Source organism: Pristiophorus japonicus, chromosome 19, assembly GCF_044704955.1.
Source record: "Pristiophorus japonicus isolate sPriJap1 chromosome 19, sPriJap1.hap1, whole genome shotgun sequence".
Taxonomy (NCBI): domain Eukaryota; kingdom Metazoa; phylum Chordata; class Chondrichthyes; family Pristiophoridae; genus Pristiophorus; species Pristiophorus japonicus.
Window position 1 is genome coordinate 74,202,558 of NC_091995.1, and position 13,592 is coordinate 74,216,149.

The following is a 13,592-nucleotide window of genomic DNA, read 5'->3' on the forward strand; positions in this document are numbered from 1 at the left end:
CGGGATCCACGCTATACTGGTCATCATCCTCCATGTGGTGTATCACAGCACGCTTGCTCAGTAGCGTACACATGCGCTAGAGATGCCCCAGTCTCAAACAGCCTTTACAAATGTACCGTTTAAACTGACACTGATGAGGCCGATGATTGCCCCCACAACGCCAACGTGGTGAAATCGGATTCATTCCTGTTGGCAGACTTTGGGCAGCCACAGGTTTAGCATACACAGTCGAGTATGCCCTTCCATAAGCAGCTCTGCCAAACGACGATACAATCTTGTTTACAGTACTTGCCGAGTTCCAATTTTTCGATGATACCTGCTTTAAGTTTTTGTCCATCGTCATGCATGCCTGGGCAATCATGATGGCCTTGCTCAAATCCAGCATCTCCACCACCAGTAGCTTACGCAGGATCACCTCGTGGTTGATGCCGATTACAAAGACGTCCCGCAGCATGTCTCCCAACGCTAGACGTCTTAGGTTGGCAACGAATTTCGACACATCCTGATCCTCAGAATGAGCGTGCTTGTAGAATCTATATCGTGAGATGATGGTGCCTTTTTCTGGTTTGAGATGATCACGTACCAGAGCACACAATTCCTCATAGTCCTTGTCCATCGGATTTGCAGACGAGAGAAGATTTTTTATGAGTCCATAGATTTTCGGACCGCAAACCGTGAGGAAGACTGCCCTGTGCCTAACTGCGTCAGTGGGTTCCTCCATTTTGTTGGCCACGAAGTACTGGTCCAGGTGAGCTACAAAATCTGCCCAGTCCTCTCCCTCCAGGAATCTCTCCAGAATTCCAATTGTGCTCATTTTTGCATGCGATTGTTCTTAAGTTACCTTGTCACCAAATGTTATGTATGTAATACCTTGATGGACTGAATACTGTAAACTAACACAGGTACAAACCTGGTTCTGCTTTATTAAAGCCCAAAGTAATCTCATTACATGAAGGCTCGCCTTTTATACCTGGGCAGCACACACGTGCGTACAGCCCAATGACCTCCGACAGTGGCGCCATCTGGTGGCTCATAACCCCAAGCATACATACATGACAAAAAGAAAGACAGAAAAAGAAGAGAGACAGAAAGGAGGGAGCGAGGAAAATGAGGGAGACAGAGAAAGAGAAAGGAGAGAAAGAAGGAGAAAGGAGAGTGTGAGAAAGATAAAGAGAATGGAGAGAGAGGAGAGACAGTTAGGAGAGAGATGGAGAAAAGAGAGAGAAAGGAGAGAGAGAGAGAAAAGAGAGAGATCAAAGTGAGCGAGAGAAAGAGAAAGAGAAAGGAGAGAGAGAAAGGAGATTGAGAGAGACAGTGAGAGAGAGAGAGAGACTGAGAGAGAGAGTGAAAGGAGAGAGAGTGAGAGAAAAGAGGGAGAGAGAGCAAGAGAGAAAGGAGGGAAGGCAGAGAGAGGTAGGAGGGAAAGAGAAAAGAGAAAGAGAAAGGAGAGAGAGAAAGGAGAGAGAGAAAGAAAAAGTAGAGAGACAGAAAGGAGGGAGCAAGGGAAATGAGGGAGAAAGGAGAGAAAGAAAGAGAAAGGAGAGAGAAATAAAGAGAATGAAGAGAGAGAAAGAAGGAGAGAGAAAGGAGAGAGAGAGAGGAGAGAGAGAGATAGAAAGGAAAGAGAGAGCAAGAGAGAGAGAGAGAAGGAAAGAGAAAGAAGAGAGAGAGAGAAAGAGAAAGGAGAGAGAGAAAGGAGAGAGAGAAAAAGGAGGCAAGGCAGCGAGAAAGAGAAAGGAGAGAATGAGAGAGGAGAGAGCGAGCGAGAAAGGAGAGATAAAGCAAGTGAGAGAAAGAGAAAAGAGAAAGAGAAAGGAAAGAGAGAGAGAGAGAAAGGAGAGCGAGCGCGAGAAAAAGGAGAGAGTGAAAGAAAGATGAAGTGAGAGAAAGGAGAGAGAGCAAAAGTGAAAGGAGGGAAGGCAGCGAGAAAGAGATAGGAGAGAAAGAGAAAAGAGAAAGAGAAAGGAGAGGATAGGGAGAAAGAGAGAAAATAGAGAGAGAGAGAGATGAGATAGAGAGAGAAAGAAGAGAGAGGGAAAAAGAGTGAGAGAGAGAGAAAGGAGAAAATAAGAAGAGAAAGGTGAGAGATAAAGGAGAGAGAAAGGAGAGTAAGAGAGAGAAAGGAGAGAGAGTGAGCAAGAATAGAGAGCAAGGAGAGAGAAAGGAGAGAAAGGAGAAAGTGATAGACAGAGAGAGAGAGTAATAGACAGAGAAAGAGAGAGAGGAAAGAAAAGAGAGAGAGAGAAAGGAGAGAGGGAGAAAGGAGAATGAGAAAGTAGAGGGACAGAAATAAAAGAGATAAGAGAAAGAGAGAAAGGGGAGAGAGAAAGGAGACAGAGAAAGGAGCGAGAAAGAGAGAGAAAGAGAAAGGAGAGAGAGAGAAAGATGAGAGAGAGAGAGAAAGGAGAGAGAGGGAAAGGAGAGAGAAAGGAGAGAGGAAGGAGAGAGGGAGAAAGGAGAACGAGAAAGGAAAGAGAAAGGAGAGAGAGAGAAAGGAGGGAAGGCAGCGAGAGAGAAAGGAGAGAGAGAGAGCGAGAAAAGAGAGATAGAGCAAGTGAGAGAAAGAGAAAAGAGAGCGAGAGAAAGGAGAGAGAGAAAGAGAAAGGAGAGAAATAGTGAGAAAAAGAAGAGAGAGAGTGAAAGAAAGGAGATGGAGTGAGAGAAAGGAGAGAGAGCAAGAGAGAGAAAGGAGGGAAGGCAGCGAGAAAAAGATAGGAGAGAAAGAGAAAAGAGAGAATGGAGAGAGAGAGAGAAAGGAGATAAAGGAGAAAGAGAGAAAGGTGACAGAGCGAGAAAGTGAGGGAGAGAGAGAGAGGAGAGAGAGAAAGGAGAGAGGAGCAAGGAATGAGAGAAAGTAGGGAGAAAGAAAAAGAAATAGAAAGGTGAGAGAGAGAGAAAGATGAGAGAGAGGAAAGAGAGAGAGAGAAAGGAAGAGAGAAAGGAAAGAGAGAAATGGGAGAAAGGAGAGAGAGAGAGGTGGAAAGAGCGAGAGAAAGGAGAGAGAGAAAGGAGAGAGAGAGATAGGTGCGAAAGAAAAAGGAGAGAGAGAGAAAGGGCGAGGAGTGAGAGAGAAAGGAGAGAGAGAGAAAGAGAGAAAGAAGGGAGAGAAAAGAAAAAGAAAGGAGACCGAGCAAGAAAGAGAGGCAGGGAAATGAGAAAGGGAAACAAGAGAGTGAGTGAGGGAGATGAGAGAGAGAAAGAGAGAGAGAGTGAGAGAAAGGAGAGAGAAAGAGAAGAGGAAGGAGTGAGAGAAAGAGAAAGGAGAGAGAGAGAAAGGAGAGAAAAAGTGAAAAAGAGAAATGAGAGAATGAGAGAGGAGAGAGAGAGTGAGAAAGGAGAGATAGAGCAAGTGAGAGAAAGAGAAATGAGAGAAAGAGAGAAAAAGAAAGGAGAGAGAGAAAGAGAAAGGGGAGTGCGAGAAAAATGAAAGGGAGCAATAAAAAGGAGAGAGAGCAAAAGAGAAAGGAGGGAAGGCAGCAAGAAAGAGATAAGAGAGAAAGAGAAAAGAGAAAGAGAAAGAGAATGGAGAGAAAGAGAGAAAGGAGAGGGAGCTAGATAGGAGAGAGACAGAAAGGAGAGGGAGAAAGAAAGGAGAGTGAGAGAGAGAGAAAGGAGAGAAAAAGGAGAAAGAAAAAGGAGAGAGATAAAGGAGAAAGGAGAGTAAGAGAGAGAAAAGAGAGAGTGAGCAAGAGAGAGAGCAAGGAGAGAAAGGAGAGAAAGGAGAGAGAGAGTGATAGACAGAGAGTGATAGACAGAGAGAGGAAAGAAAAGAGAGAGTGAGAAGGAGAGAAGCAGAAAGGAGAACGAGGAAGTAGTGAAAAAGGAGAGAGAGAGAAAAAGGTGTGAGAGAGAAAGGAGAGAGAGAGAAATGAGAAAGAGAAAGGTGAGAGGGAGAGAGAAAGGAGAGAAAAAGAAAGGAGAGAGAGGGCAAAGAGAGAGAGAGAGAAAGGAGGGAGAGCGAAAGGAGCGAGAGAGAAAGAAAGAGAGAAAGGAGAGAGAGAGAAGAGAGAAAGAAAGGAGACCGAGCGAGAAAGAGAGGTGAAAGAGAAACTCGAGAGAGAGTGAGAGAGAAATAAGAGCGAGCGAGTGAGAGAGAGAGAAAGGAGAGAGAGAAAAGGGAGAGTGAGAGAGAACAGAGAGAAAGAGCGAGAAAGAAAGGAGAGAGAGATATGAGTGAAAGGGCAAGTGGGAGAGAGGGAGAGAAATAATGGAGAGAAAGAGAAAGGAGAGAGATTGAGCGAGAAAGTAGAGAGAGAGCAAGAGAGAGAGAGAGAGACAAAGAGTAAGGAGAGAGAGAATAAGGAGCGAGAGTCAAAAAGAAAGAGAAAGAAGAGAGACAAAAAGGAGAGTGAGAGAAAGGAGAGAGAGAGAGAGAGCGAGAGAGAGAGAAAGGAGGGAAGACAGCAAGATAGAGAAAGAGAGAGGAGAGAGACAGCGAGAATTGAGAGTGAGCAAGTGAGAGAGAGAAAGAGAAAGGAGAAAGAGACAGAGAGAAAGAGAAAGGAGAGAGAGAGATAGAGAGAGAGAGCGTAAGAGAAAGGAGAGAGTGAGAAAAAGGAGGGAGAGTGAAGAAAGGAGAGGGAGAAAGGCGAGCGAGAGAGAGGAAGGAGAGGAAGAAAGGAGAACGAGAAAGGAGAGAGAAAGGAGAGCACGAAAGGAGAGAGAAGGGAGAGCGCGAAAGGAGAGACAGAGAAATAGGAGTAAGAAGAGAGAGAGAGTTGGAAAGAGCGAGAGAAAGGAGAACGAGAGAGAAAAGAGCGAGAGGGAAGGCAAGGAGAGAAAGAAGGGATGGAGAAAGGGAGAGAAAGAGAGAAAGAAGGGAGAGAGAAAAGAGAGAGAAAGGAGACCGAGCGAGAAAGAGAATGAGGGAAAGGAAAAAGAGAAACGAGAGAGTGAGAGAGAGGAGAGAAGGGAGAAAGAGACAGCGAGAGAGTGAGAGAAAGGAGATGGAGTGAGAGAAAGAAAAGTGAACAAGAGAGAAGAAGGAGGGAAGGCAGCGAGAAAGAGATAGGAGAGAAAGGCAAGTGAGAGAAAGGAGAGAGAGAGAGAGAGAGAAAGGAGAGTAAAATGTAAGAAAGCAAAAGAAGAGCGATAAAGGAGAGAGAGAGACAAAGGAGAGATAGAGAAAGAACGAGAAACGAGAAAGGAGCGAGGGAGAAAGGAGAGAGAGTGGGAGGGCGAGGAGAGAGAAAGGATGGAGAAAGTAGAGAGAGAAAGGAGACCGAGCGAGAAAGACAGGAGGGAAGTGAGAAAGAGAAACAAGAGAGTGAGAGAGAGGAGAGAGAAAGGAGAGAGAGAGAGAAAGAGAAAGGAGAGATAGAGAGAGAAAGAAATGAGAGAGAGAGATAGGAGTAGAGAGGACAAGAGGAAGAAGAGAGGGAGAGAAACAATGGAAAGAAAGAGAAAGGAGAGAGAAGGGAGAAAGTGAAAGGAGAGAAAAAGGAGAGAGAAGGAGTGAAAGAAGAGAAAGGAGAGAGGGAAAGGAAGGAGACAAAGAGAGAGAAAAGAAAGAGAGAGAAAGGAGAGAAAGAAGGAGAGAATGCAGAGAGAGAAGGAGAACGAGAAAGGAGAGAGTGAGAGAGAAAGAAGAAAGAGTGAAAGGAGAGAGAAAGGTAGGAGAGAAAGACGTGAGAGAGAAAGGAGAGAGAAAGGAGAGAGGGAGAGAGAAAGGAGAGAGAGGGCAAGAGGAAGGAGAGAGGGAGAGAAAGAATGGAGAGAAAGAGAAAGGAGTTAGAGGAAGCGAGAGAGAAAGAAGCTGAAAACGGAGAAAGCAGAGAGAAAAAGGAGAGAAAAGAGAGAGAAAGCCGAGAAAGAAAGGTGGGAGAGAATGCAGAGAGAGAAAGGAGAGAAAGGAGAGAAGGAAAAAGGAGAAAGGAGGGAGAGAACGGAGAGAGAGAGAAAGGAGAAAGAGAAAGCAGAGTGCAAGAGAGAGTGCGAAAAGAGAGAAAGGAGAGAGGTAGAGAAAGGAGAGAAAGGAGAGAGGATATATAGAGAGCGAAAGAAGAGAGAGAGAAAGGAGAGTAAGGAGAGAGTAAGTGACGAAAGGAAGGAGGGAGAGAGTGAGAGACAGAGAGAAAGAAGAGAGAGAGAGGAGAGAAAGGAGAGATTGGGAAAGGAGATAGAGGGAAAGGAGAAAGAGTGAAAGGAGTGAGAGCGGAAAGGGAAAGGAAGGAGAGAGAGAAAGGAAAGAGGAAGGAGGGAGAAAAAAATGGAGCGAGAAAGAGAAAGGAGAGAGTGTGAGAGAAAAAGGAGAGCGAGAAAGGAGCAAAAAAGGAGACAGTGCAAGAAAGAGAGTGAGAGAATGGAGAAAGAGAAACAAGAGAGTGAGAGAAAGAATTTCAAGATGGAGATAAAGAAGATGGAGAGAAAGGAGAGAGTGAGAAAGAGAGAAAGGAAGGAGAGAGAAAGGAGACCGAGTGAGAAAGAGAGGGAGAGAAAGGAGAGAGAAAGGAGAGAGAGAGTGAGAGAGAGAGAGGAGAGAGAAAAACGCGAGAGAGAGAAAGGAGAGCGAGAGGAGGAAGGAGCGAGACAAATGAGAGAAAGAGAAAGGAGAGAGAGAGGAGAAAAAGAGACAGGAGAGCGAGAGTGAGGAGAGTAAGAAAGGAGAAAGAGAGAGAAAGAACAGAGAGAAAGGAGAGAAAAAGCGAGAGAGAGAAAGGAAAGAGCGAGAGAAAGGAGCGAGGGCAAGAGGGAGAGAAATAATGGAGCGAAAGAGAAAGGAGAGAGAGCGAGAGAAAGAATGGAGAGAGAGAAATGAGAGAGGGAGAAAGCAGTGAGAGAGCGAGAAAGGAGAGAGAAAGGTGAGAGAGAGAAAGGAAAGAGAAAGGAGGGATAAAGGAGACAGAGCGAGAAAGAGAGGGAGAGAGAGAGAGAGGAGAAAGGAGAGAGACAGAAGATGAAGGAACGAGAGAAAGTAGAGAGAAAGAGAAAAGAGAGAGAGAAAGGTGAGAGAGAGTGAGAAAGGAGAGAGTGAGAGAGAAAAGAGAGAAAAAGAAGAGACAGATAAATTGGATAAATGAGAGAGGTGGAAAGAGTGAGAGAAAGGAGAGAGAGAAAGGAGAGAAAGAGAAAGAAGAGAGAGAGTATGAGTTGATAGAGAAAGGAGGGAGAGAGAGAGAAAGAAAGGAGGGAGAGAGAAAGGAGAAAAGAGACTGAGCAAGAATGAGAGGGAGGGAAAGGAGAATGAGAAATGAGAGCGAGTGAGAAAGAGAGTGAGAGAGAGAGGAGAGTGAGAAAGGAGAGATAAAAGAGAAAGGAGAGAGAGAGAGAGAGAATGAGAGAGCGAGAGAAGGACAGAGTGAGAGAAAGGAGAGAGAGAAAGTGAAAGGAGAACGGAATGAGAAAGAGTGAAAGGAGAGAAAAGAAGGAGGGAAAGGAGAGAGAGAAAGGAGAAAGGAGAGAGAGAAAGGGGGAGAGAGAAAGGAAAGAGAGTGAAGGGAGAGAGAGAAAGGAAGGAGACAAAGGAGAGGGAGAGAATGGAGAAGGAAAGAAAGGAGAGAGAAAGGAATGAGAAAGGAGAGAAAGAAAGTAGAGAGGAGAAAGAGAATGGAGAGAGTGAGAGAGAGAAAAGTTAAAGAGTGAAAGGAGAGAGAGAATGGAGTGAAAGAAAGGAGAGAGAGAGAGAAAGGAGAGAGAGGACAAGAGTAAGGAGAGGGGGGAAAGAATGGGTAGAAAGAGAAAGGAGAGAGCGAGAGAGAAAGGAAGAGAGAAAGACGATGGAAAAGAGTGAAAGAAGAGAGAGAAAAAGGAGAGAAAAGAGAGAGTAAGGAGAAGAGAGAGGAAGGGAGGAGATAAAGGAGAGACATAAAGAAAGAAGAGAGACAGAATGGAGAGAGAAAGTAGAGAAGGAAAAAGAAGAGAGAAAGAAGGGAGAGAATGTAGAGAAAGGAGAGTGAGAAATAAGTGAGAGTGAGCGAGAAAAGAGAGAAAGGAGAGAGGTAGAGAAAGGAGAGAGAGATAAAGGAGAGTGAGAGAAAGAAGAGCGGTGAGAAAGGAGAGATAGAAAGGAGAGAGAGAGAGACAGAGAGAAATGAGAAAGTGAAAGGAGTGAGAAAGCAGAGGGAAAGTAGGGAGAGAGAAAGGACAGCAAGCAAAGAGAAGGAGGGAGAGCAACAATGGTGAGAAAGAGAAAGGAGAGAGTGTGAGAGAGAAAGGAGAGAGATAAAGAGAAATGAGAGAGACAGGAGGGAGTGAGAGAAAGGAAAGAGAGAGTGAGGGAAAGAATGGAGAGACAGAGATAAAGAGGATGGATAGAAAGGAGGGAGAGAAAAAGAGAAAGGAGGGAGAGGGTAAGGAGACTGAGCGAGAAAGATAGGGAGGGAAAGGAGAAAGAGAAAGGAGAGAGTGAGAAAGTGAGAGAGAGAGAGAAGGAATAGAAAGAAGGGAGAGAAAAGAGAGAAAAAGAGACAAAGTGAAAGGAAAGAGAGAAAGGAGATAAAATAGTGCGAGAATGGAGAGGGAGAAAGGAGAGAGAAGGAGAGGGGGAGAGAAAGAATGGAGAGAAATTGAGAGGAGATAAAGGAGAGAGAAAGGAGATAGAGAACGGAGAGAGAGAAATGAGACAGAGAAAGGAGAGAGAGAATGCAGAGAGAAAGAGAAAGGAAAGAGAAAAAGGAGAGAATGAAAGGAGAGAAAGCAGAGAGGAGGAACAGAAAGGAGAGAGAAAAAGGAGAGAGAGAAAAAGGAGAGAAAACGGAGAAAGAAAGGAGCAAGAGAGAGTGGAAGGAGACAAATGAGAGAGAGAAGGAAAGGGGAGAGAGAGAATGGAGAGAGAGAAAGGAGAGAAAGGAGACCGAGCAAGAAAGGGAAAGGAGAAAGAGAAACGAGAGAGTAAGAGAGAAAAAGGAGGGAGAGAAAGGAGAGAGAAAGAGAAAGGAGAAAGAGAAAGGAGCGAGAGAGGGAGAGAGCGAGGAGAGAGAGAAAGGAGATAGAAAGAAGAAATAGCAAAAGGAGAGAAAAGGAGAGAGAGAATGAAAGGAAGGAGAGAGAGAGAAAAAAGAGAGAGATGGTAAGAGGAAGGAGAGAGGGAGAGAAATAATGGAGAAAGAGAAAGGAGAGAGAGTGTGAGAGTGAAAGAGAGAGAAAGATTGGGAGAAAGGAAAGAAAAGAGAGAAAGGAGGGAGAGAGGAAGGAGTGAAAGAAGAGAGAGAAAGGGGAGAAGGAAAGGGAGAGAGAATGAAGGGAGAGAACGGAGAGAGAGAAAGGAGAAAGAGAAAGCAGAGCGAAAGAGAATGAGCGAGAAAGGAGAGAAAGAGAAAGGAACGAGAGTTAAAGGAGAGAAAGAATAGAAAGAGAAAGGAGCGAAAATGGAAAGGAGAGATAGAAAAGAGAGAGGGAATGAGACAGAGAGAAAGGAGAGAGATAGAAAGGAGAGTGAAAGGAGAGAGATGGAAAGGAGAGAGAGGGAAAGGAGTGAGAAAGGAAAGGGAAAGAAAGTAGAGAGAAAGGACAGAGCAAGAGGAAGGAGGGAGATAGGAGAGAAAGGAGAGAGAGAATGGAGAGAGAGAAAGGGGAGAGAGAGAAAGGAAAGAGAAGAAGGAGATGGTGACAGGAGAGAGAGAGAGAGAAAGGAGAGAGAGTGAGAAAGAAAGTAGAGAGAATGGAGAGAAAGGAGAGAGAGAGCAAATGGAGAGAGTGTGAGAAAGAAAGGAGAGACAGAGAAAAAAGACAGAGAGAGAGAGAGAGAGCAAGAAAGGAGAGTGAGAAAGGAGGGAGAGAGAATGGAGAAGGAGAGAAAGGAGACTGAGCAAGAATGAGAGGGAGAGAAAGGCGAAAGAGACACGAGAGAGACAAGAGAGAGTGAGGGAAAGAATGGAGAGAAAGAGAGTGAGAGAGAGGGAGAAAGGAAAGAGTGAGAGAAAGGAGAGAGAAAGGAGAGAGAAAGGATAGAGAGAGAGAGAGTTAAAGAAGAGAGCATGATAACGAGAGAGCAAATGAATGAGAGAAAGCAGCGAGAAAGGAGAGAGAAAGAATGGAAAGAGAAAGGAGAGAGAGAAAGGAGAGAGCGAGAGATAGCGAACGGAGAGAGAGAGAAAGGAGAGAGAGAAAGAGAGAGAAAGTAGAGAGAGAGAGCGAGCGGAGAGGGAGAGACAGGAGAGAGAGAGAGAGAAAGATAGAGAACGGAGAGAGAATAAGGAGGGAGAGGCAGAGAAAGGAAAGACGTGAAAAAGAGAGAAAGAAGAGACAGTGAAAGGAGAGAGAGAGAATGAGCGAGGAGAGAGAGAGGGAATGGAAAAAGAGAGAAAGGAGACAGAGCGAGAAAAAGAGACAGAAAGGAGAAAGAGAAACCAGAGAAACAGGAGAGAGAGAGCAAGAGTAAGGAGAGAGTGAGAGAAAAAATGGAGAGAAAGGAGAGGGTGAGAGAGAAAGGAGAGACAGTGACAATGAAGATGGATAGAAAGGAGAGAGAGAAAAAGGGAGAGCGAAAGGAGAGAGCGAAAGGAGAGACAGATAAAGGAGAAGTAGAGAAAGGAGAGAAAGAGGGAAAGGAGAAAGTGAGAGAGCGAGAGAGGGAGAGAAGGGATAGAAAGAAGGGAGAGAAAGGAGAGAAAAGAGAGACAAAGTGAAAGGAGAGCGAGAAAGGAGAGCAAAAAAAGTGCGAGAATGGAGAGGGAGAAAGGAGAGGAAAAGAGAAAGGAGAGAGAAGGAGAGGGGGAGAGAAAGAATGGAGAGAAATGGAAAGGAGATAAAGGAGAGAGAAAGGAGAGAGAGAATGGAGAGAGAGAAATGAGAAAGAGAAAGGAGAGAGAGAATGGAGAGAGAAAGAGAAAGGAAAGAGAAAAAGGAGAGAAAGAAAGGAAAGAAAGCAGAGAGAAGGAAGAGAAAGGAGAGAGAAAAAGGAAAGAAAAGGGAGAAAGAAAGGAGCAAGAGAGAGTGGAAGTAGACAAATGAGAGAGAGAAAGAAAGGGGAGAGAGAGAATGGAGAGAGAGAAAGGAGAGAAAGGAGACCGAGCGAGAAAGAGAAAGGAGAAAGAGAAACGAGAGAGAGTGAGAGAGAAAAAGAGGGAGAGAAAGGAGAGAGAAAGAGAAAGGAGAGAGATAAAGAGCGAGGAGAGAGAGAAAGGAGAGATAGAAAGGAGAAAGAGCGAAAGGAGAGAAAAGGAGAGAGAGAATGAAAAGGAGAGAGAGAGAAAAAGGAGAGAGATGGTAAGAGGAAGGAGAGAGGGAGAGAAATAATGGAGAAAGAGAAAGGAGAGAGAGTGTGAGAGTGAAAGAGAGCGAGAGAGAAAGATTGGGAGAAAGGAGAGAAAAGAGAGAAAGGAGAGAGAGAGAAAGGAGAGAAGGAAAAGGGAGAGAGATTGAAGGGAGATAACGGATAGAGAGAAAGGAGAAAGAGAAAGCAGAGTGAGAGAGAATGAGCGAGAAAGGAGAGAAAGAGAAGGGAGAGTGAGAGTTAAAGGAGAGAAAGAATAGAAAGAGAAAGGAGTGAAAGGGGAAAGGAGAGATAGAAAAGAGAGAGGGAATGAGACAGAGAGAAAGGAGAGAGTTAGAAAGGAGTGTGAAAGGAGAGAGTGAGAAAGGAGAGAGAGGGAAAGGAGTGAGAAAGGAGAGGGAAAGAAAGGAGAGATAGAAAGAGAAAGGAGAACGAGAAAGGAGAGAGAGCAAGGAGAGAGAGAAAGCAGAGATACAAACGAGAGAGAGCAAAAGGAGAGAAAAGGAGAGAGAGAAAAAGGAGAGCAATGGTAAGAGGAAGGAGAGAGGGAGAGAAATAATGGAGAAAGAGAAAGGAGAGTGCGAGAGTGAAAGAGAGAGAGAAAGTTTGGGAGAAAGGAGAGAAAGAGAGAAAGGAGAGAAAAGAGAGAAAGGAGTGAAAGGAGAGAGAGAAAGGAGAGAAGGAAAGGGGAGAGAGAATGAAGGGAGAGAAAGAGTGAGAAAGGAGAAAGAGAAAGCAGAGTGAGAGAGAATGAGCGAGAAAGGAGAGAAAGAGAAAGGAGAAAGAGAATTAAAGGAGAGAAAGGATAGAAAGAGAAAGGAGTGAAAGGGGAAAGGAGAGCTAGAAAAGAGAGAAGGAATGAGACAGAGAGAACGGAGAGAGATAGAAAGGCGTAGGGGAGGATGAAAAACCCCTCATTTTACCCAGAAGGAAAAGGGCTGTGGGATCAGTCTGGGCTGTGAATTGAAACCGATGGAAGGAAAACTTTGGGACACAAATAAATTTTAAAAGGGCAGACGAGGCCTGCGGGGGATAAAAGCGGGTGCATTCATGGAGACCCCGCCCCCCCAGTGTTTGGACTCATAGGAAAGGGAATTTAATTTGGAACTATCTACCAGAAAGTTTGAAATCCTAAAGTGCACATGAAAGAAACTACGAACTTTAATCGAATTTGGGATTTTTAAAAGGTGTACGTTGGGTCTGCAAGAAAAGGGGTGGGGTCAATATCAAAAGGGCCAGTTTGGACATTGGAACTAATCAAATTGTCTGGGAACTGTATACCCTCGAAACTTGCCCCTTGAAAACATTAGCATTTGAACAATGCCACATACATATTCCAACACCTTTTTCATCAGGCATAGAAATATCTGGCTCAGGCCAGACTAGCACAATGGCTACAGGAGGCCAATGCAATCAACACCCACTCAAACCTTGAGTAGGTTAACATCAGTGGAAAAAAAAAACCCAATCTAAAACTGCTACATCTTTCAAAATTAAAAAGTCCACCAATGAGAAGAATCGACTTCAGCAGGAGAGGCGGACTGGATAATCTGGCTATAAAAAAAGGGGCTTCTGACGTAGTGAAAAAGAAGTGATGATTTTCCCTGCCCTCGGTCATCCAACAACCACAACCAGCAAGCCTCTCGACACTGAAGGAAAACCAGTGTCCGAAGACACCGAAGATAGAAGAAACAAACCACCAGACTGCGGAAGGCACAGTAGTGAGTATAACCTCTGGTCCCCAGAACTCCCAACTCAGTTAGGCCAGGAAAGGTGGGAGGTTGGGCATTGCACTGCTAAACTGGTGTAAAGATTTTCGTTGGGTCCGTTTTAGTGGGATTTAGGGGGATTGTTTTGTTGGTGTATTGCTGTTTGTTGAGTTACACCTTGTCAAATAAATTGGAAGCCTAAAGTTCCTCTTGGAATCACCTTGTCTCAGTTCTATTGTATTACATCTCCTGATCGTGAGTCTTATGTCAGAACCGTGTAAGGGAAGCTAGGAGCACCTCGAAAACGCTCAACTGTGTGTCACAGGCTAGGGAAGAAGGGGTTAGGAGTGTTTGACACTCACAGGTGCCTCACAGGCTAGGCATAAGCTGTGGGGACGCACGAGTCTCAAAACCCCCTTCATAAGCTGTGGACACAGTCTCTCCAGGGGTGCTCTTGCAGCACTCAGGGTACCTCACAGGCCAGGCATAAGCTGTGAGGGCAGAAGCCCAGAGAGAGACACCCAAGGCACAACACTCCCTGTGAAAACCCCTTACAGAACATGGCGACCACGAAGGGACATAAGCAAACAGGAGATGTTAATATAACAGATGAGGTGATAAGAGAGGAAACTAAAATGGAGGAGAGAATTTCCTCATACATTTTTGGCAAGGTGAACCTCACCAAACCTTGGGTGCAAGCCCTCACTCGGGCAGAGCGCCCAGTGGATGCT

The 13,592-nt window shown here is 45.0% G+C and overlaps 1 pseudogene; it reads left to right on the top strand.

Moving 5' to 3' along the window:
- Positions 1-2,444: 2,444 nt before the first annotated feature.
- On the top strand, positions 2,445-3,180 carry LOC139230266 (uncharacterized; annotated as a pseudogene).
- The last annotated feature ends 10,412 nt before the right edge of the window (positions 3,181-13,592 follow it).